The sequence below is a fragment of the Ylistrum balloti genome, unplaced genomic scaffold, assembly GCF_031769215.1.
Source record: "Ylistrum balloti isolate Yb309-2 unplaced genomic scaffold, AGI_CSIRO_Ybal_v1 Utg370274, whole genome shotgun sequence".
In the NCBI taxonomy this organism is placed as follows: domain Eukaryota; kingdom Metazoa; phylum Mollusca; class Bivalvia; order Pectinida; family Pectinidae; genus Ylistrum; species Ylistrum balloti.
The window spans coordinates 579,841-598,662 of record NW_026782212.1 but is presented as its reverse complement, the minus strand read 5'-3'; the positions used below and the strand labels follow the sequence as shown (position 1 = coordinate 598,662).

At 36.1% G+C, this 18,822-nt stretch overlaps 1 protein-coding gene across 1 annotated transcript in view; it reads left to right on the top strand.

Annotated features, from left to right (window-relative positions):
* Positions 1 to 677: 677 nt before the first annotated feature.
* Positions 678 to 18,822, top strand: part of LOC132552729 (glutamate receptor ionotropic, kainate 2-like) — an 83,041-nt gene continuing 64,896 nt past the window's right edge. Inside the window, exon 1 of the mRNA XM_060216923.1 lies at positions 678 to 1,076. The gene's annotated coding sequence lies outside the window, so the exon portion shown is untranslated. The remainder of the gene's footprint in view (positions 1,077 to 18,822) is intronic.

Here is an 18,822-nt window from a genome sequence, read left to right as displayed (position 1 = left end):
GTTGCATTATTTAATTCGGATTGCAGATGATATTATATACATACGTGTAATTGTCTGCTTATATTAAAACAGATATCGTTATTTTTTACAGTTAAAAAGTACATAACAGTATGGAGGATGGATGAGAGTTGAAAAAGACAAGTCAAAGTTATCGATGGTAAATTAATTAAGTACCGGCAGGTGCAAGTTCTCTTTGGTATAAAGATAAATTGTTATTTTATGGGGAAAATTAAATGCTAATACTGTTAAAAGACAGATCTCCTGAATTGTCTGAGCCATAGATATATTGGATCGAAATGGTAAAACAGTGCATCTGTGATATCATGATTGAACTATTAACTAACTCTCTACCCTAAGTACCAGGCATTATTCTACATCAAACATTAATCGTAGCACACATGTAAGGGCGTATCGATCTAACCTCGGCTCACGCTTTGGTTTTCAGGCCACTCTCAGATTGACTGATATTTTTTTGACCACCAAAACATTTGTCTCCATTACCGTTCGCAGACACTTGTTTTCAGGATAATTTGGGGTGCTTATTTTCGTTTTCTATAGACTTCGTGTATTGTTTTCTTTGACCTCGCAGTGTCCGTCCAGTGCCGATACGATTCCTTTGGTGTGGAGGGGTACTGGTTACACAAGTCCGCAGTAACCTTATGCATGAAGTATTGTTTCCAACGATGACATTACAATTACCAGAATAAATACTCTTGCTCTATGGCTAATTGGGACGCTAACACGAAGACTAGCGTTCATTTGTTTGTAACACGATATCACAGGGATATGGCATTCGCTATACTCACTGCAGATGGAGAAAAATCTTTGGCAAACCGGCAAGGCAACTACGACTACTAGCAACTCTAGTCTATATCCTACACCGTGCCGAGCAGAGGGATTACATAGCTAGAGATAGTTCGCGTGTGTATACTTCCCTAATTTGTGACGTAGACGGTGAAGGGGAATGTACCTGCTTTCTCTGAGGGATATTTTACTTGTAAAACTTTATGTTAACTTATTGTAAGTAGTAGTTTGGATTACGATATCAAGACTCCCGGCGTGATTTTCCACGTGAGGTAAGATAACTTTCCTGTGTGTGTGTGTGTGAGACAGTATTTTTGTTTGCAGATAGACCTCAATGTTTGTATATGATTTACTCGTGTTGGTATCCTGTTCGCTTCAGTGTAAATACCGATGTAGCTTCCATGCGCGAATGGGTGTTTGCTGATGAAGCTAGGTTGGGTAATGATGTTGATGAAGCTGACTAGCGTTGATGAGACATACTTAATGATAGGGTGCCACTATACCAAAAACAGCAAATGATGTATTCTTGTCGATACATAAGCGGAGGCAGGTCTTCTCGTGCAATATAAGAAAATCAATGGTTCTCTGGTCGTAAAGACGATAAGTTTTCTGGTATTTATTGCACTGTCATAACATAATGTGGGATTTCCTGTACCGGGATCCTTGTCCCAGTATTAGTAATATTACTGTAATGACAGTACGTACAAATGATCAATTCTCGTGAACACGGCATCCTTTTTACGTCTCGTACCGTGTTGGCTGTATCCATCTGTCACGACTGTGTCTACCCGTTCACGATTTACATGATTGTTATCACTAGAGATCAAACAATACCCAGTCGTACATGTTATCTGTTCATATACATATTGGACACGTTGCTATATATATGATTTTTCAATTATATGTAAATAACGCTCTGATTGTATGGTGTTAATTGTCTGGCTTCATTTTAAAACAAACTCTAAACGATTTTTTGTCAATATTCCAATATTTTGGATAATTCTGTTTAACAGATGTAGCTCTGATATAAAATGACGTATTTTGTTCTGTTAATGGATTCATGACTGTTTTGCCTTTAGTCCTGGAGCAATGCAAGTACTGAAAATAACAGTTACCTACACATTAGGAAAAATTGTTTTATCGGCGACACCTGGCTGTCTCGCACTCCGGACACCATCTAATAGAAAAGTCACTAGAAATTGTCTGTTTTGCCATGTGAGTGAGGAACTTTCTCTTCCTCTATTAAACGCGAGATCATCATGCTGCCTCTCGCTGGTTGTAGTATAATTATTAAAACACATTTTACTTAGTGGCGTTGGAAGGCGAGTAGACGAACGGGCACCGCACATGAAGATAGTGAGTTTCGCTCGTGTTTACATCTGCAGAAAGGATTTCAGCGTTCAACCAAAACCTAAAGGGTTAAACAGAAAAAAAAACTCTAATTGGATGTGTATATTTGCTCCATGATGTATTGATATAAGAGTATATAATACTTTGTCATTGAGGTGACTTTGAGAAACATGTCTGATACAAATCTTTGAATAACTAATTTACAAAAACAATGAAAATACAGATTTTGGCAAAGAATCAGCAATGCTTTTTACTAAAACATGCCAGTGTATGTTGAAAGCGAATGTTTAACATATATTACAACTTTGATATATGTTTAAGTAAAGCAAGGCGAGGGCATCTGGTTTCTTAGTTTTGACCCTGAACATTAAAGGTCAGGATGCCAGTAAATCGAACGCATACTGCCTTGTTTACATCTGGTTTCCTAGCTCTGACCTGTGTACAGTGTACGGCAAATCAACCTGTGATGGATTCTACAAATCAGACATAAACAGCTAAAACTATCAAAACCCGAGCTTTACATAGAAAAAAAGAAGAATGTGTACTAGTTTGACTCAATATCTCCCACGTGACATGTTGATAACAGTTTGAGTAAATTAGATCTGACGAGAAGCAGATCTCCAATGTTTAAACTAGGATGCTGTTCAGCCTGTTCAAAGAAGTAGCCATTATTCGGCGTACAAAAACCACACGGTACTGTCTTTGTAGAAAGTACAGAGGCATCAGCTTGATCGTTTACCGTTTAACCAATCATTAGGGTAACCCATACCAGATGTCTCTACATCACCGGGTCACTGGGTATTGGAGTCAATTCATAGATAAATGTACCAAGATTTTTATCCCTAATACATATACTCCATACAACATTAGTGGTGTAATAGCGTTTCGTTTAATGTTCTTGAAATACGTTTTGAAAAATCGATACAACCACGGTTTAACTGATGTCTGGCGTCAGCTTTGGTATACATAAAACTTTTTTTTCTGTCATTGACATTCTGTATGTATATCATAACGGACAGTTCCACTCTCTATTGTGATGTATGCAGACTTACAAGTGGGAGCAGGCTCTGCTCGGTATCCATGGCTATTTTTAACGTTACACCACGTGGTAGGTATGCGCTCCGACCTGGCGTGTGCTCTACACGTGGCCTTCGTGCTAACACCACATGGTAGTATAGGCCCCAACTTGACTTGTAATCCACACATGTCTTACTTGTTATCAACATGCCATTCAGGGATCATGTTACAGGTTTGGGTACAAGCTGTTATCCCTTTTGTCCGAATACACCTTGCTCTTCTCGTACTTACGTTATAACCGGTCATAGTTTTGAGACATTGTCAAGATGTTATCACACATCACTTGTATAATTTTATGTTTTCTGTCATAAAATTCACGAAAGGAGATATTTAAAAAGATTGGGCATGTTATAATTTTGTCCTACAAATGTCGTATTCTGATATTTATGATGTGATATATAACAACACTACCTGTAATGTTTTTGTTTTATATGATTACAAACAAATAGTACCCTTCATACTGTCTATTCACCGATAAAACCAGTCTTGTCTTTTTTATATAATTATAATATTTATATACATAAAATATTTGTCCTATCTCATAACTATACATCGGTTTTACTAATAGCTTTTTGTGTTAGTTATATACAAATAATACCCGTCATATCTTTGTCTCATTAAACTTAACCCGACAGTACCCGTCATATCTTTGTCTCATTAAACTTAACCCGGACAATACCCGTCATATATTTGTCTCATTAAACTTAACCCGGACAGTACTCGTCATATCTTTGTCTCATTAAACTTAACCCGGACAATACCCGTCATATATTTGTCTCATTAAACTTAACCCGGACAGTACTCGTCATATCTTTGTCTCATTAAACTTAACCCGGACAGTACTCGTCATATATTTGTCTCATTAAACTTAACCCGGACAATACCCGTCATATATTTGTCTCATTAAACTTAACCCGGACAGTACTCGTCATATCTTTGTCTCATTAAACTTAACCCGGACAATACCCGTCATATATTTGTCTCATTAAACTTAACCCGGACAGTACTCGTCATATCTTTGTCTCATTAAACTTATACCCAACAGTACCCGTCATTAAACTTAACCCGGACAGTACTCGTCATATCTTTGTCTCATTAAACTTAACCCGGACAGTACTCGTCATATCTTTGTCTCATTAAACTTAACCCGGACAGTACTCGTCATATCTTTGTCTCATTAAACTTAACCCGGACAGTACTCGTCATATCTTTGTCTCATTAAACTTAACCCGGACAATACCCGTCATATCTTTGTCTCATTAAACTTAACCCGGACATTACTCGTCATATCTTTGTCTCATTAATTAAACCCCGAAAGTACCCGTCATATCTTTGTCTCATTGAAATATACCCGGTAGTAACCGTCGTTCCGTTTTAGTACAAGTACCATCACGGTTAATATATGATATGATTTTTTTTCTGAAGATGACTATATCATATTCAAAACCTGTCAATAAAGAAACCAAGATATCAATTGTTGAAAAAGATAGAGATGACCGGTCATTTGGAGTTTATCTTTACAAGAAATATGTTAGTCCGTGATATTTCAGTACTGTATACAGCCCATTATAATCCCAGGACATTTTAATTTTTTATCCTTTCTGTACATCATGGTACTCCTATATTTTTTTGATGACTATGGATTGCGTCAATGAGGTATAGAGTAAGAACAAACACGTCTTAACTTCGGATTCAAGCTTATCAAGTTATTGTCAAAACGTATCGATATTCGTCGTTTGAGAGAACGTAACAATGTAACGACCGCGGAAACAACGACCAATCTGGCAGAATATCAACCTCTGTAGAGTTAGTTGAGCAGTTTGCCATTTTTCGTTATATTGATAAGTTTAAATAGGCATGCTTTTGTTGCAGGTTCAAACAGTGGTCGGTTAGATAACGTTAGATTCCAATCGAATTTATTCAAAAAACCTTTCTGGTAATCTATAACAGAAAATCAATAATAATCTGAGTAACCCCACTGACCTTCAGAAATATGAACTAAGGGACCAAGGGGATAACGTAAAAACACCTTAATGTTATCCCTATTCTAACTATACAACTTTATAAAGCTAGTGAAAGTCCCGTGCTGTGTTTGTGCATATTTTTTCATTTTTATTTTACCCGGTATTCGTGACGTCGAAGGAACTCGGTGACTTTTCTTAGTCACATTATTGATCCTTTCGTGACGTGTCGAGGCACTTGACTTCATTTACAATCACCATTTGAGGACGATAACTATCAGGGTTGAACTGTTGAAAAATATTCCACTGACCAATCAGGTGTGTCAAAACGTTCATTGTGCTTATCCTGGTCGATGATTTTGCCAGTAATTATGATACCTGACATCACACTTAGAATCACATGAATTTCATGAATTATATTTTGCGGTCATGTCGATGTACCGCGAAAAGCGAAAATATCATCCTCACGAAAACCGGCCATACCGTATGCAAAGCAAAATCTTTTTATCTGAGATATATTTGGATAAGCACAGTAATATTAAGGTATATATAAATTTCCAAATTGCCTTATTGATTCATGTTTGCCAGTAACAAAATAGTGGTATCTATTGCCAATACCTTGTAAGCACGAAATAAAGATTCTATCTTAACACCAGCCCATCCTTCAGTTCCCGTGGGCAAATGTAAGTTACTTGTACAAAATTTAGCAATTAAGTTTTTGTATAGTATTTAATTACAAAGATAAGCTTCTATTTGAAACTTCACTTTAAAGCTTGTCTCTCCTCTTGATGGTGTATCGATATCGTTGAATTGTTTCTGTATCAACTGAACATGCAATCTTTGCTTCACTGTAAATTTCAGATCATTTTTATTTATTTCACAAGTTTGCCGAAAATTTCAAAATAATTTATACTGGTAGTATATTTGTTGTGACATAATCAGTCCACGTTTAATTATGAAATAAAGGACTATTCAAGTTCACGGGTAATGTAATATTTCTTATATCTCTTTAGACAGCAAAGAATGCTATTTTGTCTGAGCTTTCAACTTAGTCTAGGCCTTTTGAAAGTTGTCATTATAGTTGAATGAAATACCTAAAAGAGAAAGATACACAATTTATATCTCTACATAGCATACTCAAAATAAATACTGTGTCCCGTTCTTCCTTAAGAAGATATAACAATCTTGGTTTTTGGAGTATGAACCTTCTATATATTATAAACGTTCGAATGTGTTTAGCATAAAAAGTCAACCGTCAGCTGATTCAGACATTAAGACAGTATCATCTACATAGAGCATAATATATAACCATTCTACAATATTCCAATATATAAGCGAAACATGTATTGCTTCGAGTCATACAACATCATTTTCTGTAAAAACATTAAACTTCGTAGTCATTAATATGACAAATCAGAAATTGCGATCGCACAGCCTCGAATTTCACTTATTATTATTCATATAAATTAATAATTACCTTCACTATTTCCAATGTAATACTACTTTGAGGACATATTTTCTGTTAAAGATATTAACACAGTATAAAACTCTGTCACAGGTGTTTGACCCTAGTACAACCTGCTTTTCTATGTTATAATGACTTACAGCTGTCATTCTGATCCTAATCTGAACGTGGAAAATTTCCACTTTTTCAAGTCAGAAGTAACGAACTGATACCATTCTGATCCATGACATAGTTTTGGATTATAAATATTTATTTGAAGGCAGAGGTCGTTGAACTTGTCATTAAACCATCTTTTACGACGTCATATTTCGAAATGACAGGGACAGCAGGAGTTTAAGCAGGTACTGAACTCTCCATGAAATACTAGCATGAAATATTATTTCTTCTAATGAAGCGTTATTCATTTTATCAATATCACTACTATATTATATAAAGTGAAAATGGAACCTTATGTCGAACATTTATCTGACGGCCAATGGAAATATTCTTCTAGACGTGTGTCCATCATTTACGTCATTAACGACATTCACGGTGAAAGACCCTGTTAATTCCAAATGTAACGTTTTTTAAAGTGAGAACCAGGGAAGTTCCAACGAAATCACCGTATAATAGTATTGGACACGGCTTTCGCTTCCTTCAAATATCCATAATATAATTGTGACTTTCAAAGTTTTCCAGAAGTTTTCTTCAACCTGAATTTACAAGGATCATGTCTTTATCTTTGTTTCCCAGCAGTCGATTTATCGTACTATTGAAATAATCTCATAAGCTGTGATGTATGAATATTGCCGGATTGTAAGTATGGTTGTTTCTACCCAGAAAATGAAATAATATCCATAACGTAAACTTTAAAGTTAAAGTCACTGCTGTAATTTTCGCGTTTGAGTCAGTGTTGAGATAAGTGGTTGATATAAAATGTAGAAGAGTTTGTAATATTCTCTATATGACCTCGAGTAATGATGTGTAGGCTTATTTAAGAGTGTATCAGTAGAGCGATCAGTATAAACAAGTAGTGCCATGTTACAGTTACCACGAAAGGATATATAAAACCTATAATGAACTCAGATATAGTACTCATCTGACAGTGTATTCGTGACAGAAAATGTTCATCGAGTAAATGTATTTAGGTATTTGCATTGTTTAGGATAATTGCACAAAAGACATGAGAGCTTATATCACGTTTTGATACAATTAGGTGTCCTTTATGATTGATAAAATACAATTTGTTACAAAGATACCTTTCAGTCACGACGTCAAATCCACGTGCAGTTACCCGAATTTCTGTTTAAGGACTGCAGTTTGTGAGAGCGCGCCCACTGATACAAATGTCATGATGGGGCGTTCAATCTGACTCCCACAATATAGGTGTACGTCTATAAATATATATACGCCCGTTAAGCAGGGAAAACTACGTCTCAAGCTTTCATCCTTAAAAGGATGACAACACCGCAACAAAGGCTTCACTGCATAAAAATGTTCACACAATGGAAACCATATTGCATATATAGGCACACGTGCAATGGATGATATTGTTTTTCTCGTGTAATGTTGTATATTACATATAAGACGTTGATTGACGGGATGTTATCTTGCTTAATGTCGAATTTGTTTAACCGAATTCAATTTTGAAACCAAGTCTCTGTATTTTACCGTTTGTTTGAGAGACATCTAGACGGATGTGAATTAGATGATGGAAATCACGTTCAAAAACATTTTAACAAGTCGTCATCTGACAAGGAACTACGAGATGAAATGAACTAGCTTGTTTACTATAACAATGTTGTGCTGTTTCATGTTATCGCCCTGTTTTATATTATATCCCTTTGAAGAGGTGTAAAAGATTTCATATCCTTTCATGCACCTCATCTGGGAATTTTAACCAATTTCATTTCGCGTGTTGCAATAATGATAAGCATCAATTTAACAAACCCGTTTACGTCTCTTTAATGTTTGCATGACATGCAAAATTTCTTCGAAATCTATTTTGGGAGAGAGAAAGTTATTAGGATGCTGCCAAGCTGCAATATATATAGTGTTACATGTGTTGACGTTCAATTTATGAAATCCATAATTGCAGATAATGTGAACAATACAAGGATACGATGATATTACGATATATTTTCACTTTTCTCATCATTGGCATCTAACATGAGATTATTTTCTTTAGCCTTGCCTTCTAGAACTCTTTTACAAAATAAGCACCGAACATGGAACTGCTGGGGTATATATATAGTCCTCAATGGACTAGGTTATAAAGGTTAAACGCTTCTTCCCTAGAGAGATCCTGCACTGTACTTTAACACAAGAAGCCCCACGTGGACATTAAGTATATCAAAATTATGCATGTTTTATGATCGTGTCATTCTTTGAAAGCGACAGCAAGTGTACGATAGCGCAAATGTGACGTAATGAATACACGCCATCACGCTATTATCATCAAGCCTCGTCCCAAATAAGATCAACAAACATGTTCGATAGGTTCATTATAGTTTGCCGTTTGTATAAAAGTCATGAACATATGAATAACACATAACAATCCAAAATAACAATCAGATAGAGTAGAACCAAATTATAAAGTAAAATGCATTATAGGCCGTCGCATCCTTCAAGGTCTTCAAGGCCTCATCTGTAGTACTGAGGACCTAGATTGTTGAAATCTAGGAGGAGGTAACTTAGCAAAATCAAAAAATGATATTAGAAATGATATGGAAACCAGATTTCAAGAAAACGTCAACAACCGTTGAATCCTTGAAATTAATACAAACAGAGCCAACTACATGAACACCATGATTGTACGGCACCATATCGTTGTCTTCACGCTGTTTGGATGATTCACTTTAATATTCCATTTAGTTTTCCATTGTCAGATATCTAATATGACCAAGGAAACTGCATATCTCAGAAATTCTTTGCGGCATTGTAGAGGTTTGTTGTGTTTAGCTCTGTACCAAGTTAAACAATAATTGCCTGACAGGAAAGTCGGCGCTGGCCACTCATTAATGACTACAAAGTTCCCTAGTGGCACTGGCCGTAAGCAGGAACTTCACCAGACTAACGCTATATAACAAATTACTGTCACTGTAGCTGTGGCATCAAGGCGAATTTAACCTCTATAGTTCACTATTAAAATCAGTATTGTATACGATGTTCATAAACGAAAAACTTAATTTTTTCATTTGTTATTTCCAATTTGAATAAAGAGAATAACAAAGTGTGTGTTACTAAATCTTGTGATAACATTGACATGATTAATGTGATGTTAAAGTTGTGTTTCCACATTACCTCAATAGTTGTGTTCATAATGATATCATATTCTTAATATTTCCGAAGTTCAAAGGAAATATAAATGAATGTCGTGTAGTAGATATTACCATTGCTATATGTCTGTTCAATTTGTTTACCTGAACATTTTCCAACTATAAAATGTGTACGCTTGTGAAGAATGGTTATCTGGGGTCTGTCACTACTGTTGCTTATGACAGTTACACATAGCAGGTTCCCCTGGAAGCCGTTCGTCCTCCGTCATGGTTTCGCTTCTCAAGATTGCTCTGTTGCGACCTTTGAACCCTCTTTCAGTGTCCATCACTGCGTTAGCATATTTCGTATTTGTGTACAAAATTGTTTTGTTGCAATGCGAGTGTGTTGGATGTCTTAATTACACTGCAACGATAAATCTGTTACTTTTGATTGCTGGTTTAAAGCACCGACAAAATTAGTTACTTTAGCCTGTCTTTCTTTTTATAATTTATCTTAAATACTTGTACTGATATAGAAACACTAGAGTCGATGTCTATCAAATAGTGTATGTGTTTATCTTAAACCTTACATAACAGTTAAGGTTTAATATAGGCTTAAATAGCTTTCTTTTTAATCTCTTAATACCTTTCAACGCTCGCTGCACGTGTACGTATAGATATAAAAAAGCCACAACTTAGTAAGCTATTATACCCTTACTGCCTTATCGAGCACGGATCTGCACGCTGTACAATCTAGTGAAAAGCGATGGCAAGCTTTCTGTAACTATTGTAGTGTTTGAGGTATTTAACATTAAAAGTAGCGGAGCTGACGTATCAGATACGTACCGCATTTGAGGTGCACGTGATGTGCATGTCGAAATTGAACAAATGGTATGTGCCATCTGCTGTATTTTCTTACTCAGGTTGAAGGCAAGTTGACAGAACAGTATATTGTTAATGCTAGCATATTGGAAAGTTAATTTACACGGTTCGTCTTGATCTGCGATTGTGGAGCTATTTATCAATCCATCAAATTATTAATCATCATTCTGAATCTGATCTTTGGGATGATCCCGCCCCGGGTGTTTATATTGTGTCTACAATCTTTCTAACACTCCGTTTTGGGAATGTTCAGTGAAATACAGCGGTGCTAGTAACAAAGAGAGAGAAGGATCAATAATCTGAGACCAACGCTATATTTTGACAAGGATAAACAACTTTAAGAATAATGCACACGCGACAGAGACGGAATCCACTTCCTGCATCGCGCGTTTCCAACCCATCATTCAGTGTCGAACATACCCTGTCGAAATAGACCCCAGGAGTAAAACGATGATTATATCATTATTACCAAACACGTCCACACATAAAGTTGACAACATGTTTTATATGTTTCTATAAGTATCACACACCGGCTATAGACATTGATGTACGGATTCGACTGCGATTCAGACCAGGAAGTTTCACAGATGTGTTAATGTTTTATGTGTAGAGGAAGGTAGTAATGGCGATATAGAGAAGAACATTTGAACTTTAACATTAGAATAACGTCGTTTGAACGTGTTATATACAAAACACGTTTACATCAGCAATATCCAGGTCCCATATTCCTAGTTATAATAACGATATGGGGTTCTTGTTTCCCATTAAAAATGATTTACATTTCCATGCGGTAAAATTCCATTCCAGGATGGTTCCATTCCTGCTTCCTCAACACCATGCGTGATTTTCAAGAAAGATGTTCCCAGTTGACTGAAAATCGTACAAACACTACAGGCTTGAAAATGCAAAGAAAAATATTGTTTTATCTCGTCAGACGAGAATACATAAATTCGAATTTGAAATTTGTACCTTAAAAACAAAAAGACACCCGCAGTCCTTTGTGATTGTGATAAACTTTATAAGACATAACCACCCAATGTATAGCTTTTTGTTCGTTAGTATGCCCGATGTTTTTTTCTCGTTGACACAGTTTTCCTTTCTGAAAACGTAACATTACGAGGATGTATCTAGTTTCACATGGCCGTTGCATTGTATCTGTTATTTTGTCGGTTTTCCTGAATGTCTTAGCCGCTTATTTCAACATTGACCTATGCGTACGATTCATATGATGACCTCAAGACGTATTGTTACTATAGCGTTTTACTTAAAGGAAGCGGGATCTGACCATTAAAAGATCAATGTGTCTATAAGCTGAGTAGGGTAGTAGTAGCAACTCTCCCTTCTAGACTTGCAACAGAAGTTCCGTCTGATAACACTACAAATGTATCATGAAAATGCAAAAAGAAACTTAACCAGAGGAGTTCATGACTTTACTGTGTCATGTTTCCACTGGTCACTACTGTCTTCTTGATCCACTAATCTCTCTGGTCACCGGTCACGACTGTCTACTTGATTCACTTATCTCTATGGTGACTACTCTCTACTTGGTTCACTTATTTCTCTGGTCACTGGTCACTACTGTCTACTTTATTCACCTATCTCTCTGGTCACTACTGTCTACTTGATTCACTTATCTCTCTGGTCACTACTCTCTACTTGGTTCACTTATCTCTCTGGTCACTGGTCACCACTGTCTACTTGATTCACTTATCTCTCTGGTCACTAATGTCTACTTGGTTCACTTATCTCTCCGGTCACTACTCTCTACTTGGTTCACTTATCTCTCTGGTCACTACTCTCTACTTGGTTCACTTATCTCTCTGGTCACTACTCTCTACTTGGTTCACTTATCTCTCTGGTCACTACTCTCTACTTGGTTCACTTATCTCTCTGGTCACTACTCTCTACTTGGTTCACTTATCTCTCTGGTCACTACTCTCTACTTGGTTCACTTATCTCTCTGGTCACTACTCTCTACTTGGTTCACTTATCTCTCTGGCCACCGGTCACTAATGTCTACTTGATTCACTTATCTCTCTGGTCACTGGTCACCACTGTCTACTTTATTCACTTATCTCTCTGGTCACTACTCTCTACTTGGTTCACTTATCTCTCTGGTCACTACTCTCTACTTGGTTCACTTATCTCTCTGGTCACTGGTCACTACTGTCTACTTGATTCACTTATCTCTCTGGTCACTGGTCACCACTGTCTACTTGGTTCACTTATCTCTCTGGCCACCGGTCACTAATGTCTACTTGATTCACTTATCTCTCTGGTCACTGGTCACTACTGTCTGCTTGATCCACTTATCTCTCTGGTCACTACTGTCTACTTTATTCACTTATCTCTCTGGTCACTACTGTCTACTTTATTCACTTATCTCTCTGGTCACTACTCTCTACTTGGTTCACTTATCTCTCTGGTCACTGGTCACCACTGTCTACTTGATTCACTTACCTCTCTGGTCACTAATGTCTACTTGATTCACTTATCTCTCCGGTCACTACTCTCTACTTGGTTCACTTATCTCTCTGGTCACTACTCTCTACTTGGTTCACTTATCTCTCTGGTCACTACTCTCTACTTGGTTCACTTATCTCTCTGGTCACTACTCTCTACTTGGTTCACTTATCTCTCTGGTCACTACTCTCAACTTGGTTCACTTATCTCTCTGGTCACTACTCTCTACTTGGTTCACTTATCTCTCTGGTCACTACTCTCTACTTGGTTCACTTATCTCTCTGGTCACTACTCTCTGCTTGGTTCACTTATCTCTCTGGTCACTACTCTCTACTTGGTTCACTTATCTCTCTGGCCACCGGTCACTAATGTCTACTTGATTCACTTATCTCTCTGGTCACTGGTCACCACTGTCTACTTTATTCACTTATCTCTCTGGTCACTACTCTCTACTTGGTTCACTTATCTCTCTGGTCACTACTCTCTACTTGGTTCACTTATCTCTCTGGTCACTGGTCACTACTGTCTACTTGATTCACTTATCTCTCTGGTCACTGGTCACCACTGTCTACTTGGTTCACTTATCTCTCTGGCCACCGGTCACTAATGTCTACTTGATTCACTTATCTCTCTGGTCACTGGTCACTACTGTCTACTTGCTTCTCTTATCTCTCTTATCTCTCTGGTCACTACTGTCTACTTTATTCACTTATCTCTCTGGTCACTAATGTCTACTTGATTCAATTATCTCTCTGGTCACTACTCTCTACTTGGTTCACTTATCTCTCTGGCCACCGGTCACTAATGTCTACTTGATTCACTTATCTCTCTGGTCACTACTGTCTACTTGGTTCACTTATCTCTCTGGCCACCGGTCACTAATGTCTACTTGATTCACTTATCTCTCTGGTCACTGGTCACTACTGTCTGCTTGATCCACTTATCTCTCTGGTCACTACTGTCTACTTTATTCACTTATCTCTCTGGTCACTACTGTCTACTTGATTCACTTATCTCTCTGGTCACTTATTCACTTATCTCTCTGGTCACTATTGTCTATTCGATTCACTTATATCTCTGGTCACTTCTGTCTACTTGATTCACTTATCTCTCTGGTCACTACTGTCTACTTGATCCAATTATCTCTCTGGTCACTGGTCACTATTTGTGTAATTCGTGAATTCTATATGCAGATAAACTCCCTGAGTAAGGAAAAGAATAGACTGTTTGGGGCAACTAGCACGTAGGCGTAGATAAAACTCATCCTTGTACATAAGTGCAAAATTTCTCTTAATATTGGTTTATATCATGAAAAAAAGCATTTCCATAGAACTACTGTTTCTCTTCCACATCCATATTTTTTTTTTTTTCTAATACGCAATTTATTGAAGTAACCTCAATGGACATCTCTATTTCAGCAGAACCTATAGAGAATACAACATTACATTAGTTCTACTTTTATTGTTAGACTATTTGAAATAGTATAAAATGTTAAGGTATTTGAATTATGAACAGGTATGGCTCTAACAGGTGTCTCTAATTGACGAAAAAGTAATGCTTCGACATTCAGCTTACTCCATATATACCGATGAGAACTATAACGTTTCACCTTCCCGATACTAAGGGATCTGACGAAACAATCTCATCCTTCGCACAGCATTTGCTAGCAAGTTTTAAATAATAATTCGTAGTAGGGATCAGCGAATGCAATATAAGGCAATTGCAGGGCTGGACGCATGACAATTAAGGAGTTTATATATAGATGAACTGACTTTAACTGTTATTTTCAGCTAATAAATCACTTCTTTAACGTCTTACTCGAATATTGATTTATTATGACATCATGAAGGTTAGGATTAACAGTTAAAACTATAATGAATCGAACTATATAATAAAAACGATGGCAAAGTAATGTTGTGATAAGTACCCAACAATGTTACAAGGTCGATAAACAAATTCTTATTAGACTGAAGTGTACTAACTCTAATCAAAGACCATTGTTAGAATATGAAATAACCTTTCTTGGCATGTTTCGGGCGGTTCTATATAGCAAGATCTATCTGTTTTTGATAGGAGGACTTCTGTGCTTCATTTAAGTAATGAAATATTATACATGTACTTGTAGTGAAGGAGACGGATGGAATTATAATATGCAACGTCTAAAGCTGGGAAAATAAGGATTACACAGTAATTATCGGTTAATTACCAGTTTGGTAGAGACAAAATAATTGCAAATAAGTACAACTATGTAATATTTTGTTACAAGCCTATTTTCGAACTTTATTGATTGATAGGCAAAATACAATAACAGCATTCGATATAAGGATCATGTCATTTCGTGCTACCAAAAAGATTGAAGACAACAAGTAAACAGCCATGTCATTTTACCTTGCCGACAAACGTTTTCGTGACGCCAAATATCGGAGGAAATTGTTTGTCTCACAGATATAATAAAATGACTATTTCCCGAGAGCCAGACTTTTAACGGCTTTGTTTTACTGTTGCTAATTTAACCTGTGGACCATTCATGTGTGTACCTACTCGTGTTGTATACTTGTCGGTTAAGAAAAGTAACAAAACCTCTACTAAAATCCATATGACTTTTCGATATTGTATTATGAAATAGGCGTATATATAGTGACAAATTATCTGCTAGATAATATCAACACCCAAGTAATGGACATGTCTTAGTTATTCAGGACAGGCTTTCAAAACTGATTCTAAGCTCCCTTACAGTGGTCTTTTGTCTAACCCTATTATAAGAAAGTATCATGAATAAGCATATATCCGTATATGATGTATGTATAATTACTTTAACAAAATTGAATACTGTAATTCAAAAACTTTTTTTTCTGGTAGGTAATTTTATATGTCATATGCGTAAGATTTGACACCAAGTATAAGCCTTTAGTTGATGGTATATGGCAGAAAGGTTGTAATCAGAATGCGCAGCTATAGCATGCTGTTTTCTCGTATAGTATTCCAATGTGACATGTCATTAAACGTGTTTGGCTTCCTTCTCTGAGTGTACGACTTGGCACCAAGCGTCCGCTGTAGGAAATAGGTGTTAACGGTCTTTGTCTGTATAACTCTCCGCTACAAATGCACACATAGGGATTCTCACGATATAGTTTCAGCGAGTTGATAAAATATATTACTACTAGCAGATCTCGAGAGATTATTATACACAATATCGAGGAATCAATTCCCGCTTCTGTCTACTTCAGTTTATGATCTTTGCCAGTGGGTTAGGTAAAGATTTATTTAGCGGAAATCTTTGTGAGCAAATAAAATAACTCGTCTTATTGTTTTACGAAAGGAGACAGATTTCTGATTGAATTGGTTACATTTGGTTCAACGTTCTTTGATTATAAAGAAAGGTGATGGGAATGCAATAAACTATTTTTGTTTTAAATTTTTTTTCTTGATGTAATGTTCAAACGTAATATATTTCATATTGTTACCGTGTACCAGACTTCCGTCACATGTACGAAGAAAATGTCAAATTATCGAGGATCTTGTTGAAACATCCCCCGAGATACAATGATAATCTGATAAGACTGTTGTCTGACGCTGGTAAATTGATAACTTGATGTTGTGTTACAATGGTAAAATGATGCTTTCACGTTTTCTGACGTTTTTAAAACACAAAAGACTATGACAAATGTATTAGGTGGTAATATTTATTGACATTTTGGATTAAAACTTCCATGGCTGTGTCATTAGAATGCTATCAGAACATCTCGTGTCTCAGGTTCCACATTTATACGTATTCTTTTGTCTGTATGATAGTAATGAAAACTGGATAACCCATCATATAAGATATATAATACAGCGAAGTTGGAAATCACTATATTTGAATAATTTTACCAGGATAACATTGGAACAACAATTATGCGTTACTGGTCATGCCACGAATATTCTTTGATATTGTTTGTACTCGTAGCTCTAACACATAGGTCATGACACATTAAAGTAATGAGGAACTATTCTTTGTTAAATCACCTGCGGATAAAAGATGGATTTTCCTATGATTTTGTTGATTGGGGAACTTGGAATCCCAAAATAAGCAAAGATCATGTCGGCTTCCAATCCTTTTATATCTAACACCATTACTGGAGGACATGTTCACGTTACTTATTTGATAATTCAGAGTAGTTATACTTGTACTGTCAAATGGTGAACTTTGAGTCAAACCGTTACAACCTTAAATATTTACAAATCACAAATGGAAGCAAGGGTTATTCATTAACATTTTATAATCAGAACCGGAAACAAATACAGCCTACGTTTGAAGGTCCATTCTAGCATAAAGTTACAAATATAACATTTGTTTCTTTTTTTATTAAACGGTACTTAAGCACTATACTTTTTTTTCAATTGCATGCTCTGTAAAAGGATACCTGCAACATGTTTGAAAATACCGATATAACATAGTTCTTTACCTGTAAAGCGCCGCTGATCTAAATTTGCATATGTCAACACAGAGTATATGATATTTACTTCTTAAATAGTATTAATGGTAGTTCAACCTTTTTTTCTGTAGAAACATACCAAAATAAAAAGTGATGATATCCGTCATTTCCTGAAAATCAAGCAAACAAACGTTTAAAATGGTATGCTGTTAACTTTGGGATTATCTTGTAAGAATTGTGTTTGTAGACAACACTTGATATGCTTATGAAATAGAAGTGGAATTCGACATTTTTCTTTTTAACTGTTTATGGTGATATTTCACTAACGAATGCTCAGTTTGCAAATAAACTTAAACTGGATATTTGAAGACAGCCAACTTATTATTTACGTTTTTATTTGAGGTTCGACGTTATAAATGATAGATAGTTTATTGTTATGGTCGTGGGTAACATTTGAGGACGAGTCTTTACTTGGCTTTACCCAGATTCAATCGACGGAGGTCGATGAAGGATAAAATTATTAACCTTTTATAACTTGTACATTTACAGGCAAATCGTCTCTGTGTAAAAATTCTTTGTTCACATGTTCCACTCGTTTTACCGATTATAACTTTGGATGATGATTTTGTTGATGTTTCTCAAGAATTTTCTCATAGTTTTTATCGTTTGTCCGTTTAAAGAACATATGTAATTTCAGTCTATCAATACATTGGTTTATGAATGTTTAATCAATTCGTAAAATCGGTCAAACACTTATCATTTACACATCTTCATGCATACTCCCTGAAGTCCTGCATCGCTAATGTAAGTTAGATGATAAAATTATGCAGTCTTTATTGTACAATGCATCATTACGCCAAACCAAATAGTTCTCTTTGTTTTAACAGCAAAGAATTATTACAGTTGTCAAACATGGAGTTACTTAGATAATTAGATTGAAATGTTTAATACATGTCTCCTTTCACATCGCTCTGATCTGGCCTTTTTCAGGGTCTGCGTGTTTTATTACATTTGATCCATGACACAGGATTGTCTCTACAGGATACCGAATATAATGAGTTTTGCCTTTGAATTAATTGTGGATACACAATGAAAATGAATAAGATTGTCGTGGATATTGATTTTATTTTTACACCAATATAAAACATGAGAGAAATCGGTAATGGAAA